Source organism: Pinus tabuliformis, chromosome 9, assembly GCF_031772625.1.
Source record: "Pinus tabuliformis cultivar Carrire ecotype Pingquan chromosome 9, CPIR1, whole genome shotgun sequence".
Lineage (NCBI taxonomy): Eukaryota > Viridiplantae > Streptophyta > Pinopsida > Pinales > Pinaceae > Pinus > Pinus tabuliformis.
Genome location: NC_142307.1, coordinates 1624473346 through 1624495473, shown reverse-complemented (window position 1 = coordinate 1624495473; position 22128 = coordinate 1624473346). Strand labels below are relative to the sequence as shown.

General features: G+C 35.9%; 1 pseudogene; it reads left to right on the top strand.

Annotated features, from left to right (window-relative positions):
* Positions 1-4775: 4775 nt before the first annotated feature.
* LOC149155034 (dynamin-related protein 5A pseudogene) lies at positions 4776-8435 on the top strand (annotated as a pseudogene).
* The last annotated feature ends 13693 nt before the right edge of the window (positions 8436-22128 follow it).

Here is a 22128-nt window from a genome sequence, read left to right as displayed (position 1 = left end):
TTAAATTAGTGTCTTTGTATTCTAATTTGTTGCTTTTGTTTAGCACTGACATATGTTCCGCGGGATGAGGTAAGTTTTGATATTATCATGTCATGGGTATTTCTTTGAAGACTTTTTGCAGGTATTATATATTCATCAAGAGAAGACTCAATGCATAATCTAATGTTCTGAATAATGAGAAAGGGTAGCATGACAAGAGCAGAAATAAAGGTGCAGAACAACAGCAAGAAGTTCACCACATGAAGTCTTCAAGTGGGAAGCACTGCATACAATCATTGTAAAAGTATCATTGTACAGAGTCATTGTAAAAGCATCATTGTAAAATTTGTACAAGTGTCTATCTGCCAAGAGTTTAAGAGGCAGTGTTGGGAGGTCTACCTCTGTGTTTTTGATGTCTGACACCATTATCTACTGCACAAATGTTGCATCTGTACTGCGACTGGCCTTGCATCAATCCCATATCCTTCATGTCAAATTCTACTTCAATATTCTTCTTGCAATCCTTTATGAGCCTAGATGACCTCGTTAGAAACAAGTCATCCACATATAATACCAGAATAAGTGGCTCATTCTCCACCATTAGATAGTATATATTGGGATCAACATCACTCTTGACGAATCCCAACTACTGCAAGTAACTATCAATCTAACCATATCATGCTCTGGGTGCCTGCCTGAGCCCATACATGGTTTTCTTTAACCTACATTCATGAGTTCTCTTTTCATGAGTTTCGAAGCCTTCGGGTTGTTCTATATACACCTCTTCTTCTATCACCCCGTTCAAGAATGTTGTCTTGACATCCATCTGGTGAATCTCTCATCCCATTTGAGCTGTTAGGGATATAACATATCTGATAGAGGTATATCTGGCTAGTAGGGCGAAGGTCTCCTTGTAGTCTATTCCTTCCTTTTGTGTGTACCCCTCTCTATACTTCCATCTGCAACGTAGTTGATCTTGTAGATCCACCTTGATCCTACAAATGATATATCCTCTGATCTAGGTACCACTTCCCAGACATCATTCATCATGATAGACTTATACTCTTCTACCATGGCATCCACCCAAACTTGGTGTTGTACAACTTCTTGAAAGCTGAAGGGTTCTTCAACTTGTGCTTCCAAGGTTTGGTATTTGTCAGGTTGTCTACGATGCCTCTTCTCGGTTCTACAAGCTCCGACAAACCCCTTTGCATCCCTCAGCGTCTGCCATACTTCCCTGTTGGTTTTACCACTGGTGGTGGGAGGCTCAATCAAGTCCCTCTCTTGTTCTTGTTGTTCCATTTGCTGAGAACTGCATAGATTTCCTACTTTTGAGGAAATACTGGTGCTGGTCACTGTGCTTGATCCAAGTGTCTATCCTCCTACTTGTCCTCCTTGCTGCCCCTGCTGCTAAAGAACTAATGGAACATCCACTCACTGACCTTCTACTATCATCTCTCGAGATTCCCTAAAGGTTCTATCCTCCATGAACTTTACATCCCTTCTTACTACAATCTTCCTATTGATAGGAATGTAGATTATGTGTGCCTTCGAGGTCTCGCTATAGCAACGATCACAAATTCTATCTTGTTAAATGGAATTTGGTTAAGCAGCCTAAGAACATGGGAGGATTAGCAATCAAGGATCCTGAACTAATGAATCTGGCGCTGGGGGCTAAATTGGTTTGGAGGCTCCTCTCAGATTCCAATGAGTGGTGGAAAATTTCCTTTATAAGGAAATACTTTAACAAAAATTGCCTCACTAGACCAGAAGATGAATCATGCGAAGGGAAAGGATAAAAAAATTGGATACTATGCAAAGCCTCATCATTTCTCATTTTGAACCACCTTGGATGGAAACCTGGGAATGGGAAACACATTCTCTTGGATCAGATTGCTTGACGGGAATTGAACCATCTCTTTCAGATTGGTTGGTGGTGCCTGGGTTCTCTTACATAGAGGATGTCTCGTGTTGGGATGATCAGGGTTTGTGGGGTGGGTGGTTGCCTTTGGAATTGCCCAATCACCTCCTCTTGCAATAGCACCTTTTGCTTGAAAACCTAAAAGGGTTTGTTCAAATTATCACAAGCAAACTAGATAGTCACACCTAGATGGGAGGTAAAAACCAATGAATATTATGTTAAAGAAGGCTATGCTCTCTTAATAAAGAAACCCTCCTCCTCCCTCCCCTCTAAATTATGGTGAAAATTTTGGAACAATGATGGACTACCTAAGATAAATATATTCTACTGGGAATTGGTCCATGAGAAAATCGTTATGGTAGAGAATTAAAAGAAGAGGAAAATCAACAACCCCTCCTGATGTGTGTTATGTGGTAACACAAAGGAAACTATCAAGCATTTATTTTGCCAATGTCCCTTTACCATGGATACCTGGAACTATGCTTCAGCGCCTTTGGCTTCTTCCCCCCAATTAGCGGAAGACTGGAGTGAGATGTTTATTCAATGGAAACATAAATTCCCTTGTTCCCCAAACTCTCTGTTAAGGCATTGTTAGATGGCAATACCCAAATACCTGTGTTGGTTAATATGGCTATGCCATAATCAGGCTATTTTTCAGAATAAGCGCCATAATTCTGAAACCGCAATAATCAAAGGAATGGCACTGCTCTTTGAGGTTATATCTTCCAGGGGTTTCAATTCTTCGGATATGAAGGAGTCATATAGATCTGAAAAAGAGTGGCTCGGGATCTCCTCTTCCAACCTCAAAGCTCCACTATCAAAGCCTTATGCACCTTCGTCCTTCTATATCAGACTGAAAGGGAAATAATTTGTTGAATGACAAAGTAAAATCGGGAAGAGCCAATTGTATTTTGACGGAGCTTTGAAAGGCAACCCCAGGGATGCTGGAACAGGAATGGTAATTGTTAACTTCGAAGAAAAACAAAAATAAGTTTGCATGGGGACTTGGCATTGCGACAAATAATCAAGTTGAAGCCCTTTCTCTTTGGTATGGCCTGAATATCAGTGTGGCTAACAATATCAAAATATTGACTATAGTTGGCGACTCTATGATGATTATACAAAAATGTGTGAAGCTCTCTGAGAATGAGAACCTTCTTGAAGATGAAACCTCCTCAATCATGGTCAAGATTATATATTTATTAAAAAAAATTGAAAAGGTGGATTTGTTCCATGTGTTGCGGGCCAACAACCACTTGGCGGATGGTCAAGCCAACGTTGGGGTGGCACTGGAGCAAGGTATGTTAAGTATCAATCAAGTCATTAAAATGTGTCATATACTCTGAATTGTATTAATAACTCTAGGCCGATGTTGTATTGTTGGGGTATGGGTCTTCAGAGTATTAAGTTGGCAGTAAAGATGGTTATTTCCCCAATGGTCCCTTGAAGTGCTTTGGGAGTTGGGATGGTAGGTAATGAGTTAAGGTCATGTGCAAGGACAGGTGGGCATCGAGGTTTTGGTTACTCACTAGGAGTTGCAATATAGTTACATCCGCAAGGGAGGCTAATACCATTGCAAATCATTCCTGGTTAATTATGGCAGTGGAGGAAATGGAGGGTAGCTACTTTGAAATGATTTTGAATCGATTAGCATTTATGAAGGATAAGACCGGGAAGAATGTCGGGGTTCACCAGGCCATTATATATTGCAAATTGTTGTGGTTGGTTAACCAAAGGATAGTGATTATTCAGAGTCAGATTGTTGCAAAGATGACCTTTGCAAGTGACGGCAGTGGTAGAGGCACAGGGTCAGGTAATGGCAGTGGTGGAGGCATCGAGAATTTGGTAGACAGTTCGTGTAAGCTTGTGATTAAGGAAACTATGAAGGAGATAAATGAAAACATGGCAGTTCTTTACGCACAGTTATCTGGATTGGGCAAAGATATGGAGTTGTTGCAGAAGACAATGGAAGGTTTGTGCATTGACGTGCTGAGTGTGCAACAGAAGGTGGAAAACATTGAAATAAAAGTGGAAACTGCTACAGTCAGGGTTCTAAAGGAAGTTTTTGGGTTCGGGGAAGCCATTATCCCCATCGATTATGGTGTTGTAGTAGCTGCTGTTGAGCAGGGCCAAGATTCTAGAGGGGATGGTGCTGAAGAATGGACAAAGACAACGGATGAGCCTTCGGGAGAAGAAATCGACCCCGATAGTAGCTGAAAGATTTTCGTTTTAATGTTATATTTATGTTATGTCGAAGTATAAAATACTATGGAGTTTTTTGGAGAGTTTATAGTTATAGTTATGTACAAAGCCTTTATGTAAATAAAGTTGGTAGCAAGAAGGTCCTACATCAATGTAAAATGATGAATATTATAGAGAGAATACTCCTTAATTTTGTTTGGGACCTGGCCCTTTTCCAGTTTATATAATGAAAATGCTACCCGTTTCTTAAAAAGAAAGAGTTGATGTTTTATATTTTTTTGATCTAGAATTTAATTGGTAGGGAAGATTGTCATGGATTGCCATCTCCCAAATTCAAATGTGTGTTCTGGATTGATTTGTACATGATCAAATGGTTGATAATATTTCATGGTTGATCCTTGTGCTTTCCTGTGTTTAATTCTTGAATTGAAAAGGCTAATACTTGAATTGAAAGGGTTGGTATCATTTATTGCATCCTCTGAACTAATTCCTAAATTGAATGATGTCATTTATTGTCTTCAATAGGTTGAATGGTTAAACACACATGTAGATATGGTTGACACACATTTCACCTATTCTTGTGCAGGTATTACTGAGCAATGGGATGTGTTGCTCCAGTGGAAATCAGTGGGTGATTGTTTGATGGGATAGGTGTACTCTTGGATAGAATTCAATGGAATGTTTTGTAGTGCATTTTGACTTAATTGGTAATTTAGAGCTGGAGGTACTTGGGACATTATGTCTTGTCAACTTGTGATGTTAAGGCTTGGTGTTTGATAGTTGTTGGTCCAATCAATATATGGGCCCATTTTGGACATAATTTAATAACTTATATAACTTAATATAAACTATTTATGTGCATCTTTTTGATGGTTTATGATGATTTTTTGATGGATGTGTGGGACCAGTACTATAACTAGTACTGGTCCCTGCACAACAATAGAAGGCTCTCCCCTAATGTTGATTTAATGGTCTTCAATTTCAAGATAAATGATTATATGATGTCCATTGTCTAAGTGCAACCATAACCCATGATGAGCAACTATTGGATCTTAACAACTAGCTGCAAGCGAGAAATTATGGTGACTTTGAAATACGTTGCCATGTAAATTATGTTTTTAGTTGGGTAGATTTTGTCGTATCTACAATTTTAGGAATAATTTAATGCTTTGTCTACTTACACCACAAATTTGCCTAGATGATTGTTTTCTTGCCAAAATTTGGTAAACAAATTTTTAAAAAAATCAGAATGTTGACATGTTTGAATCATTTTTTTATGGTGGAAATAGATTCAACACCATCAAGAACCTTGGGGCACCCCAAATCCTGAAGTTTGACAACTATAACCCAAATTTTCAAAAAATTCTGTCTGATTTTGTCATAATCTTACCAAAATTTCTATTATTTTCAAGACTAATTTCTAGGTTTTTTAGACTAAACTATAATTTGCAATTTGTTATAGTTTGGTGTCAAGTTAGTATGCTATCAACAATCCTTAGTCTTGTGGACTTGCAAGATGATGAAGATTTTATAAATTTTCCAAAGTAAGCACTGTGTCGAGGCACATCTTTAATATAAATCTTATCCTTAAAAAAAAAACACAACTTGCAAGAATTTTTATTTATTTTTGTTTTATTCTTTTAGATTTCTCAATGTATTTTGTATAAATAATTTAAATTTATATATTTTTAACACTTAGGTGATATTAAGAAATGATGATTTATAAAGATAATCTAATTTTTATAATATGTAAAATAAATAGATAAAAATATAATTGTGATAACTTTAAATGTGGAAGATATATTTAAACAATGTTAATATTGATTTTAATTTTTTTAATTTAAATAAAAATATATTAATAATTTAATTTTAAAGTTATTGCTAAATATCAAATTGGTGTATATTGAGCCCCAAGGGATAGCTTAGTTGGTTGTTGCTAAGTACCTCGCTAATTGGGAGATCACGGGGTCAAATCTCCACGACGCCCTTGGGGTTAGGGCTGACATATTAGGTCGGCATGTAGATCACTTCAGGTGGATTTGCCCGGATTCTTGCTCATGGTCCCTAACGTATTAGGCTGGAAGGTAGATCCCTTCAGGTGGATCTGCCTGGATTATTGCCTGCGGATGTAGCAGTCACTCAGTGACCGTAAACCACAGTTAAAAAAATAAAAATAAAAGGAAGAAAAAAATGTATTAGACTTTTTTATTTGTAAAATAAGAAATCTATTTCTAAATAATTAAAGATTTCACAGTTAGAATTATGTGAAAATCTATAAACTTTGAATGTAACCTTTTATAAGAAAACACATATTCTTAACTTTAAACTTACATATTTTTAACCCATATAATTTATATAAAAATAACTAAAACTTTTATCTATTAAAAAAATTATATTTCAAAAAAAAAAATTCAATTAATCAATATTTAAGCCAAAAGGCATTTTCACTACAGGGTTGGGGTCCGCAAACACTGTTGACCCCAACCAATCAGTGAGTCTTATTTTCGTCGTCCTTGCTCCAATCCATTTACAACACGTGGAACAATCCCTGGAGCTACAGGAGTTTCCAGTTGAAGATCTCTTGGCGAAAAAGCTTTGATCCCCTCACATTTTTTCAGTTGAGCTGAGAGATTCAATTCATTAGCACAACGCACCCAGGACAAAGGCATCCATGACGACACCCAGCTAAAGCCGGAGGCAAGAATCTAACTCGCAATCTCAACAGAGTAGATATGTTGACAACTTCTATGCATCGTCGGATGTTTGATCTCGATTCGAAGCCTACAATCAGCTGCAAGCTAGCGCTATGACATTTGGTGAGAAGACCCTAATTCCTGAGATCGTTGTTCTCGATGGCCAGTCTGATGTAAAAAGTTCTCTACTAGAAGCTCTACTGGGCTTTATATTCAATGTTAGAGAAGTCGAAATGGGAACACAAAGGTCGTTGATGCTGCAAATGGTGCACGACCCTTCTGTTGTAGAACCTCGTTGTTGGTTTCAGGATGAGGATTCTGATGACTATGAAGCTCCAATTGCATTGTCTTCTGCTTTTGCTGATTCCATCAAAAGAAGAACATAGGATCATTTGAAGAAAATCCACAGAAAATTCGAGATGCAGTCTCTGCGAAGCCTATTGTGATGCGGGCAGAGTATGCCTACTACCCAAATTTGACAATCATTGATACCCCTGGATTCGTTCTCAAGGAAAAGAAGGGTGAACCAGAAAGTACACTGGATGATATTTTAGCTATGGTAAAGGCATTAGCAACACCCACCCACAATTTTCTTCTATTCCTTCAATAGATTAGTGTGGAGTGGTTCTCTTCACTTTGGTTGGACACAATTCGTGCAGTTGATCCTACTTTGACGCGTACAATTGTTGTTGTTTTTTAATTTGAACTTGCAATTGAGCGCACAAGAATTGAAGACTCTTCTGATTGTGAGAGAAGCACCACTGCCGGGGTTGGAGGCTATATTGCTTTTCATGCTACTTTGAGGCAGGCCTGTGACCAATTCATCCAAAATTTTACAAATAAATGCAAGGAGCTTGTGAGGCATCATTTGGACTCAGTGACAAGTCCTTCTTCTCAGGTTTATAGGCCAGAATACAACACGGGAAATGGATTTTTTGGATTTGGAGCATCAACAAGAGAATACAGGTACAATTGTCTACTCCAATGTTTATGGACCTTTATGAAGATCTAGGATTTCCCCAAGAAGATAGATTGGATGAGGGACATGAGAATGTTGCTTCGTCGGGGCACCTACAAGCAACACCAAACAGAGGGACTGATTCAAGAGATCCACTTAGAGAAAGTCAAATGACTGTCCCTGAGACACCTTCGCTGGATCAACCAAGTAGTGAGATCGGTGCATCAAAGAAAAGGGAATATGGAATTGCTAGTGGGTGTATTAGAGCTGAATTGGGAGGGCGGAAGAGGCAAATTCCATTGGTATCTAATTCTCGTGTAGGTCAAAACAAGGAGCCTAAACATTCCAAATCGAATGTGTTATTTGGGAACAACAACTCTTCATCAGCATAGACTAAAGTTTGTTCTTTAGCTGCCCAACATTTTGGGAGTATCCGTGAAGCCCTCATAGAACATGTGTGCCATCCACTCTGAATGTTGGCTTCCTGACTCCTTGTCGAGACAAATTAATAGTGGCACTGAGAGTGGAGCTATTTACTGTGACTGATGAAACGTTTATGGATATGTTTGTTGCACCTGGTGTTGTGGACCTTCTTAGGAATGAACGCCAAGTCATGCAAAAGTGTTTGAAGACTTTGCAATCTTGCTTGAATGAATTTAGGAATCTTGCTCGTGCACTTTGAGTTGGAAGGTTGTTGGAACTTGGGATTGAGAAAGGGAAGACGCATTGTTCGAATAAACAGTAGGTGGAATTTTCCAAGTCACTGACACTAGTTTTTTGTAATGATCTTAACATTTGGAATGCTGACTCGAATTCTATGCAGGGTATAAAAGCTGTGTAAGGTTCTAGAGTGGTTTAGACCCAACATAGACATGCAGTTACATTTCAGAAGTTCTGGATGCTGAAGTGAAACAACCTTTGTTCAAGGTAATACATGTTCTATGTAGTTTTGACTTCAATGGTTGACTCAATGGAGTCCAGACTCTCTGGTGGTTCTTTCCATGGACTTGATATCTTCTTTTACGTAATTTATAATGTGTTATTTTTCCTACCAACCTATCAGTGTGTTGTATGTTCATGTGGTCTTAGTAGATTATCAAAATTATAATCTCTCGAATACATGTATCATGTATGCTTTGCCGTGAAACATATTTTACATAATTTAAATATAGTCAATATCATCTTTGCAACAATGCTTGCCAATCTGCCAGAGGTAGCAAAGACTAGAGTAATATGCCTCTTCCACCAGTGAAGTCAAATCTGTCACAAGCAACCTTGTATCTCTAAGAGAAAAACTCTAGAGATCTCACATGAGTTTGATTGATTTTCCCTTACCTATCAATGTTAAATTATGTTGATATTTAATAGCAATGTAATTTGTAATCATTCTTCTTTCATTTGTCTGCAAGTATCGTAATCTTGTGAGGCTTGAGCAGGAGATCATGAGCTGAAATTTGATCTCCTAAAACTTGATTTTCTCTAGTCCTAATACTTTATCTTACCATAGTAGTTGCGACTAGAGCTTGTATCTATATTTCTATGAAAGAGCATGTTAGTAGTGATGTGCCGCTTTTACAGTGACTTTATACCATCTCATACATAATTTATGATGCAGATTCATCAAGGTTTTGATTCAAGATCAGGAAGCCTTTAACAAAATCCATCCAGAGATGTTGTTGTGCATGGCATTCATGTGAAGACACCTTAGTAGATTGCAATCTATTTGAATGAATACCTGTTGTTTTACCTTGCTTAAGGTTAGTTAACCTATAGAATAAACCTTTCTAGAGATAATTAATCACCATGGTGGGATTTCAACCATCTTATACAAAATAAATTAAGCATCTCACATGTTCACAAGAGGTCAACACAGAGGTCTTAGTATGAGACAAACATCTTATTATGAGACAGAGCAAGAGGTCATCACAAACATCTTAGTATGAGACATACATCTTATTATGAGACTTTGCTACTGCTAGACCATGGCATTTGTTATGTTCATGTTTTAGAGCAAAGTATGAAAGTTATCATGAGTCCATCTTCCTATTGTCCTTGTTAGGCTTTGGAGTGTAGTTGATATGTTCTACACATTTACAATTCTCTTCTTTATGTGCTTGTGTTAAAGCGTATGCTTTCTTGGCTCATTAAGCAGTCTTTCTATGAGTCTTAGAGACAATGTTGCTTTAGAGGGTACCTTAAGGCTTAGATTGGTCAACCTTGAAGCTTAACAAACATTTTATCTCTTTATATGTTCCATCTATTACTTGTTTCTTCAATCTTGTTTTGTTCATATTGTATTATGTATTTCAATCTGTCGTTATTTGTTTGAGTCTATTCCAAGTATCAAAAAAGTTTCTTTCCCCACAAACATATATGCATGCTGCTTGTTATATATTTCCCATGCTTCAATGAGCATTCAACTTGTGTTGTTTGCATTGGGAAACTCACAACATAAAGCCTCTCTAGTATTTACTGGGAATTTCTTAATGCACAAATATTCTATGTGAATGAAGCAGTTCTGCTTGTTGAGAAGTTGTGCTGAACTTCCCATAAGGTGATAAGTATAACCTAAACATGGAGAAAAATTAATTAGTTGGACTAAAACTTAAAAGACGTACACAACTTCCCACCTCATTAAGATATCCATGCACAAAATGACCTCAGTATTCTAGTTCAATCTACAAAGATCATATTTAGCCATTTCCATATAAACTTTCCATTTAAAGAATTTTGTCATTTTTGTACAACACAAGATGAATTTCAACATTTTTGCACATCACAAGATGTTGGTGCTTGTTCTTATATATCATTAAGAGTATAGTTAGACTGTTACAATATAATTTTTTAGCTTAACCCTACCACACCCCACCCCCCGCCACACACACACATACTCACTTGATATTTATTTTTTGTATAATTTGTTTATTCAATCTCTCTTGCACTAGTTCCCAACTTCACAACACTTTTGAACATGAACACTTCCATTGGGTAGCCCTCAACTGTAACCTACAAAATTTAATACACTAAAAATCACAAACAATAATTGACTAATAGATTTATTGGTTAATATTTTTTTTTTGTACATGTCCATGATAGATCTTCCATCTATTTTCTTTCCACTCAGTTAATCCTATTCGTTTAATCACATTGCCAAAAATAGTCCCCACTTTTGAGATAACATATTGCAACTAAGAAAAGGGTGAAAACTTAAAATTAAACCAAAGAAGCCGATAAATAAAACCTCTGTTTTGAAGACAAATTTACTAGGATAATGCAAGGAAGCTTCATTTCAAAATTAATTTATGCTTAATCCTTGTTGGAGATTCTTCTGCCTCTTGGTAGAATGGCCCTCCAAAATAGTGGAAGACGACACTAACTACCTTCTAAATTTCTATGCAATATCTATATCTATATCTATATAGATCAATAGAGAATATCAAGAAGAAATCGTAGGGGCTCATGTTTCTGACAACCGAGATTGGTTGTGTAGATGATTGCATTAAAATGTTGTTAGAAGATGCATTGTAACATGGCTCATGAGGATTTGTCAAATCTGCCTCTTCTAAGAGCTTAGATTTGCAGGAATTTCTTGAAGGTAAAGAAGTTTCAATTAGAGATAAGTCTTCTAATTCCTTCGTGTCATTTTCCAAATGAAGATCCAAGATGGAAAAAAGGTTTCTTCGGCACAGACAATGGCATGTCTCCACTAGCATTTGAGTTTGCTTGATCTGGATTGATTTGGTTTTCATCTATTGTATAACTTTTTAGGACTGCAGATGCTCTGTGGAGATGGTTTTGTTTGTAAGAAAAAATTGTCTCTAGTGTTTGTCAACTTTTGTATATTTTGTTTAGTTTTGCAATTGTGAACATGCTCCTGAGCAGATACAACACCAACACTAACTGCTGCTCTACCATTGCAATGATATACATCATCAAAAGTTCCCAGGCTAACAAGATTTTTGCACAACCGTGGAACATGGTTGTAATAAGATCTGATATCCATTGGCAGTGAGGATCAATCATCAAGGTAGTTGATAAAGAAATTGGCAAAGACCTGATATCTAATGGCAGTGAGGATCAGGAGTAAAATTGATAAAGAAATGGGCAAGACCTGATATCCAATGGAAGTGAGAATCAGGGTTGAGTTGATAAAGATATGAGCAAGACCAGACAAGGGATCATAGTGATTGAAATATCATGTTGTCCCCCTAACAACTTCAGTTTATTTAATGCATCACATGGGAGACAAGGCATCATTGTTGTTATTTGACAACGGTGAGTTATTTAGTTATTTATCAAATAGATGGCATTTGGCAGGGATTAACAAATAAATTTACATTAAAAAAAGGATTGTAGAACAAAACTTCTAGGTGGGTTTGGTGGGAACGGGCCAATGATTACAACTATTGTGATGGAGCTTGTTTAGTTCATTGTCCTGCTGGCGAAAAAGGTTGTGGTATACATTACAGATTCTACAAGAGAGAGAATCTAATATTTGGTCGTCATCTCTCCACCACATGGGATACTGTACAAAACAGGATGAACTCATCAACAAAGTCATATATTTCCAGCTATATATGAAATTAAGCAAAAATAGTAGGACCATCTCATGATGCAACGATATATCAATAATGAAACATCAGGTCTATATATATAAACTATGAGAAAAAAATATCAGGAAATTATGACCTGGTATAATTTGGAAACCAATGAGAACTTTAATATATGCTCCATCCAAGTTCTGTCCAATTTCATGTTACATATCACATAGACCATGTCAATCATATATCGAATGTCAAAAGAATGTCTAGGCCATTCTCACATTTTAATTTTTTCCCCGACAATTAATCTTACTGTTGTCATTTTTTCTATTCCTAGAATGTCAATGCCTTCTTTGTGGCTCAGACAATGTTTTCAACAAAACAAATTGCTAATATGGAATACTCACTGCAGGATGTTCACTAACTCTTGCAAGAGGTTACATATCATGAAGGGTTCTAAAGCAATTGGCCTAGATATTTGAGCAAATATTTCTTTTGATCAATTTCATCCATGTAATGAACTTATAGTTCTGGATCTAAAAACTTCAAGCTGACTTACTTTAATGGCTTGCAGCTCCCAGGGCCATGGAGAAATGTAAAAACAAGAACTAGATGTGGAGCATGACCTGCTCCCAAGTCACTGTGGGGGTTGACATAGGTCCAGATGGAGGGACGTGGAGTAGCCAACGAATGAAGTAGATTATGTTTCTTTTTTCGTTCTTAGACTTCCTTATTTATCTTGGGCATCAAGGCTTGCCCAACCAGTCAGCAACAATGTTGCTCAGCTTATCATACATCTTCTTAAGTGGGCTTGGAAATTCATTGTTGGTACTAAGTCTTTGGTGGACTGAAGGGAGAGGGACTTGGACTTTGTGACATTGGTATGCACAGGTCAAGAAGCAGGTCATGTATATCTAGAAGGAAATTAACAGGGAGATAATTAAAATTAGAACAATGTCTGTTGTGTTGTTTTATTAGGAGTTGAAATGCTTGGGACCAAAAATAGGCTTATGGTTTGATGAGACATTATGTAGACTGAAATCTATCACTGAACATCTCTAGAGCATATAGATCTAGCTCTTTCAACAAGGGAAATGGACTTATTGAAGGTCAGAATCATCAAAATTCCAGTTGAGCAATTCAGGAGCTATTTACTTTTGAAATCTGGAGGGATGAAGTGTAAAATCCTTTTTAAGATTACGAGAGAGACATTTTCTCTCGATGTCTCTGCAGTGCTTATATTGGCTACTTTAGTATTATGGTTTGGGATGAATCTATTTTCATCCACCAAATGACATCTGTCCTGTTTTGTGGAACTTGTTGCTACATTGCCGTTTAGGTTGGGTGAACTCTAAAGACTTTGGTAGTTTTATTTGACTGAACTATGAGTTTGATAAAACTCAATATGTCAATATGCAACTTGAAGTGTGGCTTTATATATTATTGTATAGCTTTCAATGTTTCTATATAATCAATGTTGGTTTTTCTGAAGAGAGGTGCTTGGATGTTATTTGTGTCTATAATTTCTGTTGCAAACATGTGAATTGTGTTCATTGAAATTGTTTGGTAGTATAATGTTTCTTGTGTAGGGATCATGGCATGATGGCCCTAGGAATCAGAGCAATTAAATCTTTATGAGAAATATTATTATTGGTCATGCATTTGTGTGCTTTGTTAAGTGTTACAACCCACTTGCATTGGAATGATTCTATGAAGATTGCTTTAGTTAGATTGCAAAGAGATCATGGGCGAGGGCTTGACAGAGTTCAGTGATAGGGTCTTTATTGTAAATACCATAGATAACTAGTTATATATTGTGTGCTTTGTTAGATGACAACCTTGGAGTCCTTCAGACTGTGTTGTTCTCTTTTGGACTAATTGAGAATTATAGTGTGTGCAACAGATTTTTTGAAAAGAAAAGGCTAATCAATGAGATGGATTCAGATTGCAAATTTTAGCTTTGTTTTTCCTTGTACAGTTAATTCAAGTTCACTGTTATCACTTACTATGCTTCTTTTGATTAAAAATAAGGTAGAATTATGTGCTTTTAACTCTACTGCATCCTCTCTCCCTTTTGGTCAGTAAATCCTTTCAAGATCAATGTTGCTTTGATGGTCTTTTGTTGTTCTCTAACATTGATTATTGTTTGCTGTAATAGTTGTCTGTGATGGGATGTAGGGGCAAGGAATTAGATGAAGTGGAAAACGAGTAATTAATATGTTGCTTTCCCTTGCTCATTCTTGTCGGTGTGGGTTGCATGTATGATTGAATGGGAAGTTGATGAATTAAGTGCGATGGAGCCTGTTGTTTTCCTTTGTTCCTTCTTGCTGTTGTGAATTGCATTTATGATGGAATTGGAAATTGTGTAGATGACTAGTTGTTTTCCACCGTTAATGCTATGATTGAATGTAAAGTTGGGGAGTTGTTCATGGAAAAATGTCAAGAAATGAAAGGTAATAATTGTAGCCTTGTTTTTCTATTTATTTAACAAATTTTTTTTCCAGAGGAAAAAAACGCTGCTTTTATTATCAAGATAAAACCAGTACATGTGCATTGTATCTTCATGTACAGATTATACCCTTTGACATTATAGAGGGACCCTCTAGTGTGTTCAATGACGGATTGAGACTCAAACTTCAACATTTGTACATAAAGACTTGTCCATTATTGAAAATATTGGTATTAGAGAAACTATCTAATTTAAGGGACATTAAAATATGGGGTGCAATGAGCTAAGGGAGTTAGAGGTCGGGAGTGGCAGCTTTCCAATGTTGGAGGGGTTGGAGCTATTGGAGTGTGAGAAGGTAGAGAATATAGTGGGACCCCTAGATGTGTGAGATGACAAAACAATGCCTAAATTTGGATTGTTGAGGATAGTACAATGTCCATTTTTGGGGAGATTGACGGGAAGAATGGAAAAACTCTCCAAGTTGTAGAAAAAAATGAATTGAGAGGTGGCAAAATCTAATTTGGAAAGACGAGAATGTGAAAATTAATCTTTCTCGTCTTCTCAACTAGAATAGCACATTATAAATGTTTTTATTATATATCATATAACTTATAATATATTTTTTCCTTTTGGTTGTGTAATATTTGAATATTATTTTTATATTACATAGAAAAATGTTTATATAAATATCATTTATTTATAGATAAATGTCTTTCAGATTAATCACACCATTATGATTTGGTCGACGTTTCGAACCAACTAATGTGGTTCATCCTCACGACAAGGTGAGAAAATCATACAATCTTAAAGAATAAATAGCAGGGATGCATCATAGCTTAGGGTCATCCCTGCATCCCTGCTATTTATTCTTTAATATTGTATGATTTTCTCACCTTGTATTGAGGATGAACCACATTAGTTGGTTCAAAACGTCAACCAAATCCTAATGATGTGATTAATCCGAAAGACATTTATCTACAATATGGATCACAAAAGTTTGAGATCTTTCATTTATTTATTTTTAAATAATGTTTTTGATGCATCAAAATTTATTTATAATTTTATGAAATTTAATATTTCATAATTTTTAGAATTTGATTTTTTTTTTTGAAAAATATTAATAATATCATATTTTATTTTTTTATATTTACATTAAATATAAGATTTCCATATATCAATACATAGTGTTTAATATTGGAGATTTAGAGTGGTGTAAAATTTACTTTGGAAAGATGATAATGTAGAAATTAATCTTGTTCATTTTGAATACTAAATACAGAAACAGTATATATATATATATATATATATATATATATATATATATATATATATATATATATATACACACACACACACACATGTTACTATCAAAATTCAACATCTAAAGAGTCACTTCCCTAAAAGTCCAAATAACTACTATAATTATGACATTATATTCACCATTTTTTTTACAAAACAAAAGCATTTCCATAATGATAACAAAAGTCGATGCTTAACAAATTGTTTCAAGAAAGATTTGAGAAACATTTGCACATCAAAGAGATACAAAAAATGACAAGTTGCAAATAATCATAATTAGAAATGAAACTCCATGATTTTCATCTACTAGCTATCCTAATACTCATAGAAACCAAAAAGGCTAGGCTATAATTAAGAGTACCATTGAAAACAATAGAAGAAAAAATTAGATTTCCTAAAGAAGGGGGGCAAGACATACATTATCTAATACAACATTTTTGCATGTCTAATCTATCACCAATTTAGAGTCATCCATGACCTCTAATTTGGATATACTCCACTTGCTTGCAAAATGAAGGTAGGTCTATAAAACTAAAACCTCAACCATTGTGTTTGAGCCTTTGCATGAAAAATGTTGAATATGATCTATAAATTGTTATAGATATTCCATTGGAATCGTTTGTCAAATTTGAAAAAATCATTGAACTATGCACTGTTAATTTTTCATATTCCAAATTTTTTAGTTAGTTGATTTTCTACTTGATTAATTGAGAGAAATAGGAAATAGAAAATAGAAAAAAATACACACACCATCCACAATAGACACACGTTTTTTCCCTAAGAAACCCTTAAGAGGGAATACCTAGCAAGAAAGTGCAATTGCTTTGTGATGTTTTTTTTCTTTCATGTCATTTTAAAAAAACCCAAAGAAATTGAACTCCTCTAGCATGTACCTACAAGGATTCTCATTGTTCTGGGACAGTTATGTTAGTGCATTTTTCTTCTTAAATTTAACCTCCTACTACATTCGTTAAGATATATAGAAACTCAAATTTCACTTACATTTCGTTGTCCATATATTTTACTTGCTTATTGCCTTCCAAATTCCTGAACTCCTCTTTTCCGTATTCCTATACACCTCTCAATATAATTACTAATATAGCTATGACTGTCTATGACTACTGGCAATGACTAGAGCTTCCAGCAATCAATGAGACTGTCGAAGACCTTAAGGCTTAAATGATACTGGCACTGACTAGCTGCTATGACCAATGACCTAGTGTCAATGATACTGGCAATGACTAGAGCTATGACTGGAAAGTACTAGTAGCAATGATCGGCAGCTATTATCAGCAGCTATGATCGACTATGATCGGCTATGACTGGCTATGACTACTGGCTACAGCTCTGACTACTAGCTATAACTGGCTATGACTGTGCTTATGGGCTATGAATGGCATATAATCGTCGAATTGTGAATCATCGTATGTAACGCATCGACATTGCATCCAGTCGATGTAGGAACGTGTGTTCCGTAGCGGTAAGTTTCGTGCAGGAATATGGGGAACTCCTTTTTCTATTGGCAATGACTTATTAAAAAAAACACTTTATTCTTAAAATTGAGACTTCCCTAAACCCAAAGGATTAAAAAATACTCGATGATCTTGCCTAGAAGATGCTCGACATGTATGCTCTTTAGGTTTTCGATAAAAAAAAGGTCAAACCATGATGTTGTTCCTTCGAGGATCCTCGAAAATAGTGGTCTGCACGCAATAAGATGCATTGAAAAATGAATCTAAATTTATCTCGATAAACTCTTACCCATAATGAGGATGACAAACCTTAAACACTGCGTAAACTTTTAATAAATAAGTGCTTTAAAATTTTCACGTAACAAATTTTCTGCTAAAATAAATAACTACTTTAAAACTTTGACATAGCAAATTTTCTCCTATAATTTTTAGGAAACTTGAGAGCGTTGAGGTTTCTACCGTTGTTCATTGTAAAAAGATTTTTGGAGCAAACTCTAAATAGAATTTAAAAAACTCTTAATAGAATTTATAATCCTCCAACATTTTAAAACATTTTCACTTACATTTATAGCATATGTATCTTATTACAAAAATTTCTTTATTAGTCTTTTCCAGAGTAAGACTTTGGTTGAGTAAAAATGTGGTGATAACCTGGTAATGATTTGTTTAAGATAATGTTTAATTTTGAAAAATAAATATTTATTTTTTAAGTTGATTTTGTATTGAAAATATTAAATATTTATATGAGAGATATAATTTTTGTTCTATTTGCTAAACACTAAAAATAACTTATCAACGCTCTAGATGCAAGTATAAGGAGCAAAAACTGAAATTATAAAATATAAGGAACTTGAGCATCATGAGGACAATGATGTGTTAAGGTTGATGGATTGTTCCTCAATCTTGCATGGTGGTGGAACTAGAGAGTTAGGAAACGATCCCATGTCAAGCCTAGCAAGTCCTCCTTCCAAATCTAGCATAAGATCCTCAAGCTCATCTAGTCTGTGCATGAGGTTGACCTGAGTTTGTCTCTTGTCTACCATAATCTTTCCTAGTAATAGCTTAACATGCCAATATAGGTCCACTGTATGAAGATAATGATTTTGACAACCTTTGGAATTCCCTGTATCAAGAACCCAAGAGGTTACATCAATTACGACTTCTGAGTCGAAAGTAAATTGTCGTTCTTATTAAATCTCCGCTTCCATGAGACAAATTTCCTCTTGAATATCCAATGGTGTATGTTCATGGTAGCTGCAGGTCAAGGATTTGCCACGCAATCATGCTCGAGAGCCTCCTGAAGCACCTTGACCACCACCTCCACGCCGACAACGAGCTCATTGACAATTCTTGGCTGTTTAAGGCAACAAGATGTTACAAAGACCTCGATAGAGTTGGGAGGGACGTTGCAAGAGGTGGTTATGAAAGAAAGTAACCATAATACCATGTTAGGCAAGTTGCACTGGCAATGAGCTTGGGGCAATGCCTTTGTTGTCGGAAAAAGCCGCAAGGGGAGGAGGGAAAACCAATAAGGTAGGTGAAGGGAACTACATTCAAGCAACTAGATAAGAATCCAAATGCATGGCAGGTACAGGAAACATCAAGAGGAGGTATCGAAGGAGCGGTAAAGTGCTAACCAGTGACCCAAGAAGAAGAGCACGGTGGAGTAAACCCTATTCATGCAAGAAATGAAACATAAAACGTGCCAAGGGCCTATGCCACCCTCCTTGGGAGGTGAGGTCCCATTAATTCACTATGAGGTGGTACATGCACAGGGGAAGGTGGTGGGAGTGTTCATCAAGTCCATAAAACCCATTGAATGTTGTCATAACACCCCCATTGGGGCTATTTTTTATTATTTATTAAAAACTATTTTTTAAACATTTGATTGGATCATAACTTGAAGGTCTTATTGCAACCTTTACGCAATACAAATTCCATTTCAATAGTTGCAATATTCATGCCATGATTTTAGATATTTGTGTAGTGATTTTTTATTGTTAAGCTTTGCACGAAAACCACCCATTTTTATTTTAATAATTCATGCTCACAAATACCATATTTGCCATTAGTTACTGCCCACCATAATTTAAGCAAGTCTTTGAATAAAAAAATGTATCAAATTAATATGTAAATAAATTATGTGTTCCTCAACACTTTTAGTAGGAATAAAAATTTAAATGTGCAAACTTACTAGTGGTTACTACCCACCACAATTTATGCAAGTCCTTGTCTCTAAGTAGACAATTAATAGTTGCACTTCAAATATAAATTTATTATGCGAAGGTAACACTATAGCAATCAATTTGCTTTCTTACTACTATTGGTTAGAGTAACCTTTAAGTGTGACTTTTTAGAGTTTTCACCTGATTTCTGGCCGGAATCTGATGAAAAAAATGAGGCCAAATCTTTATTTGTGTTTTTTAAACTTGTTTTTTGACTGCATATATTGATTCAACACCCTCAAAAACCCATGGGGCACTTCGATTGTGAAAAGTTCATCTGTCAAACTTGTGATTTCAATGAATCCCTGTTGGAATCTAGACAAATTAGATCGAAATCCCTGCTAGAATCAAGACCAATTAGATCAAAAAATAAATAAAAAAACTTTCCAAAAAGTCACACTTAAAGACTATTCTATTGGTTTAACATTGACTAATGCAACTTGTAATGTTTAATTTTGAAAAACAATTAGACAATATATGATCCAAAATTGATCTAAGACGATTAATAAGGTATTGCAGACTCATGTGCATACATGTGTCTATGTTATTTTAGGCAACAGATCGGTAAGATTGAAAAATACACAGACACTGAAGCAGTTAAAAAAAACACAACAGGCAAACCATATAAACACAACAAGTTTAATAAGGAGTTCACCTAATACTCCTGGGCTAAGTCTCCAGGTCCAGCCTTCAATGGTGACCTCTCTATTATGTTTTCAAAGCAGAGTGTTTACAACAATGAGCTCAATTTGAGTCTCACTCAACAGATAGAAATCAGCAAGATTGTACTTGGATTCCCCAAGTCTCTGGAGTACACAAACTCTCCTTACTGATTCTCAACCTCTATTGGTCACAATAGTATGAGTCCAATCTGAGACTCAATACATGACAGGCATATATAGAGGAGTTCACTTGAACCTCTCAAGTCCTTTTTGGAGTACACAGACTCTTTGACTCTCTCTGACACTGTCTTGATGCTTCCTTTGCTTCTGCAGGTCAACTCGACTTCTTCTCTCTGTTCTCTGCTCTTAGCTTTCTTAACTTGCTTACTGCTTTTACTGCTTTCTTTAACTTGCTTACTGCTTTCCCTGTCAATTCATGGTTTTAAAGCCAATCTGCTTTTTGGCTGTTCGTTTCCGCTTCCTGGCTTTCTGGTTCCCCTGCCTCTGTCCGTTTGAATCCCTCTGTTCTGCGTAATCATCACTATATAACGCCTCACAGGGAGGTGGCCACCTATTTCATAACGAACTGAGTGTCAATTCTCTTGGACGTTTTCAAAACGACCGTTTATTCCGTTAACTCCAAGAATGCCCGCGAACACGATCTTCTGCCAACGCATCGTCCACATCGGACTTCAAATCCTATACAACTCTGTCTGTTTACCTCGTCAGGTTTGGTCATCCATCGGAACACATCTTCGTCGTTGATCTGGGGGGCCCAGATCCTAAGGTCATTGTTCATATTGGGTGGGTAAGTAACATGATGTTTACCCGTCCGATGTGAACGATTTTCTCTCTCTGTAGCCGGACGCATGGCACCCATTGTGTGGCATCGGGCGGGACTCGGTTGAAACCGCTTACAGCTCGAAACCCTTTTGATATTCTGCCGGCTTTTGTGGGGACCCCGCTTCTGACGGAATCAGAACGATACTTTTCCGCAATTTACAATTATTTCGAGTCCGGCTGCTTGGGGCTTTTCCTTGTCGCTAACCGCATATCAAAAACTACCCCCGTTTATTGAATTGACTCTTGGCTTTGCTAATTTGTGGCAACACGCGTTACCATGGGCCAGCGGTCTGCGCGCTTGACCGAGGGTCCTCATTGCTCCGCTGATCACAAATTGCAACTGTTACGAAGTTATCTCTGATAAGCTTGATCTTTACAAGACTTTGAAACTTTGGCATGAATTTTATAGAGTTCATGAAAACTTAGAGTATTTTAGGATCCAATTTGGATCAATATAGTATGTCAAAAACTTGTTGCATCATCATTAACACACCCCCTTTTCAGATTTTCATCTTTTTGAAATATCTTATATGCAATTTTTTGGAGAGTATAATTTCTAATTTGAGTGACAAGACTAAGTTGTGATATATCACTTTTTATAATTTTTTTTTTTTTTAATTATTACTAAAAATTTGATTGCAAAATTTTTAGTTATATTTTTATTATTATTAAAATTACATTTTCAAATATTTATATATATAAAATATAGAATTTTAATAATTAATATTTATTATATATATTTTTAAAATTTTAATTAAATTTCAAAAAATATCCCAAAATTCAAATAATTGTATATTAAACTAAATATTAACTTAAAAAAACTTAATAAAAAAATAATAGAGTGCACTCATTTTAAAGTAAAAGTAGAAGAGGTCATATAATTG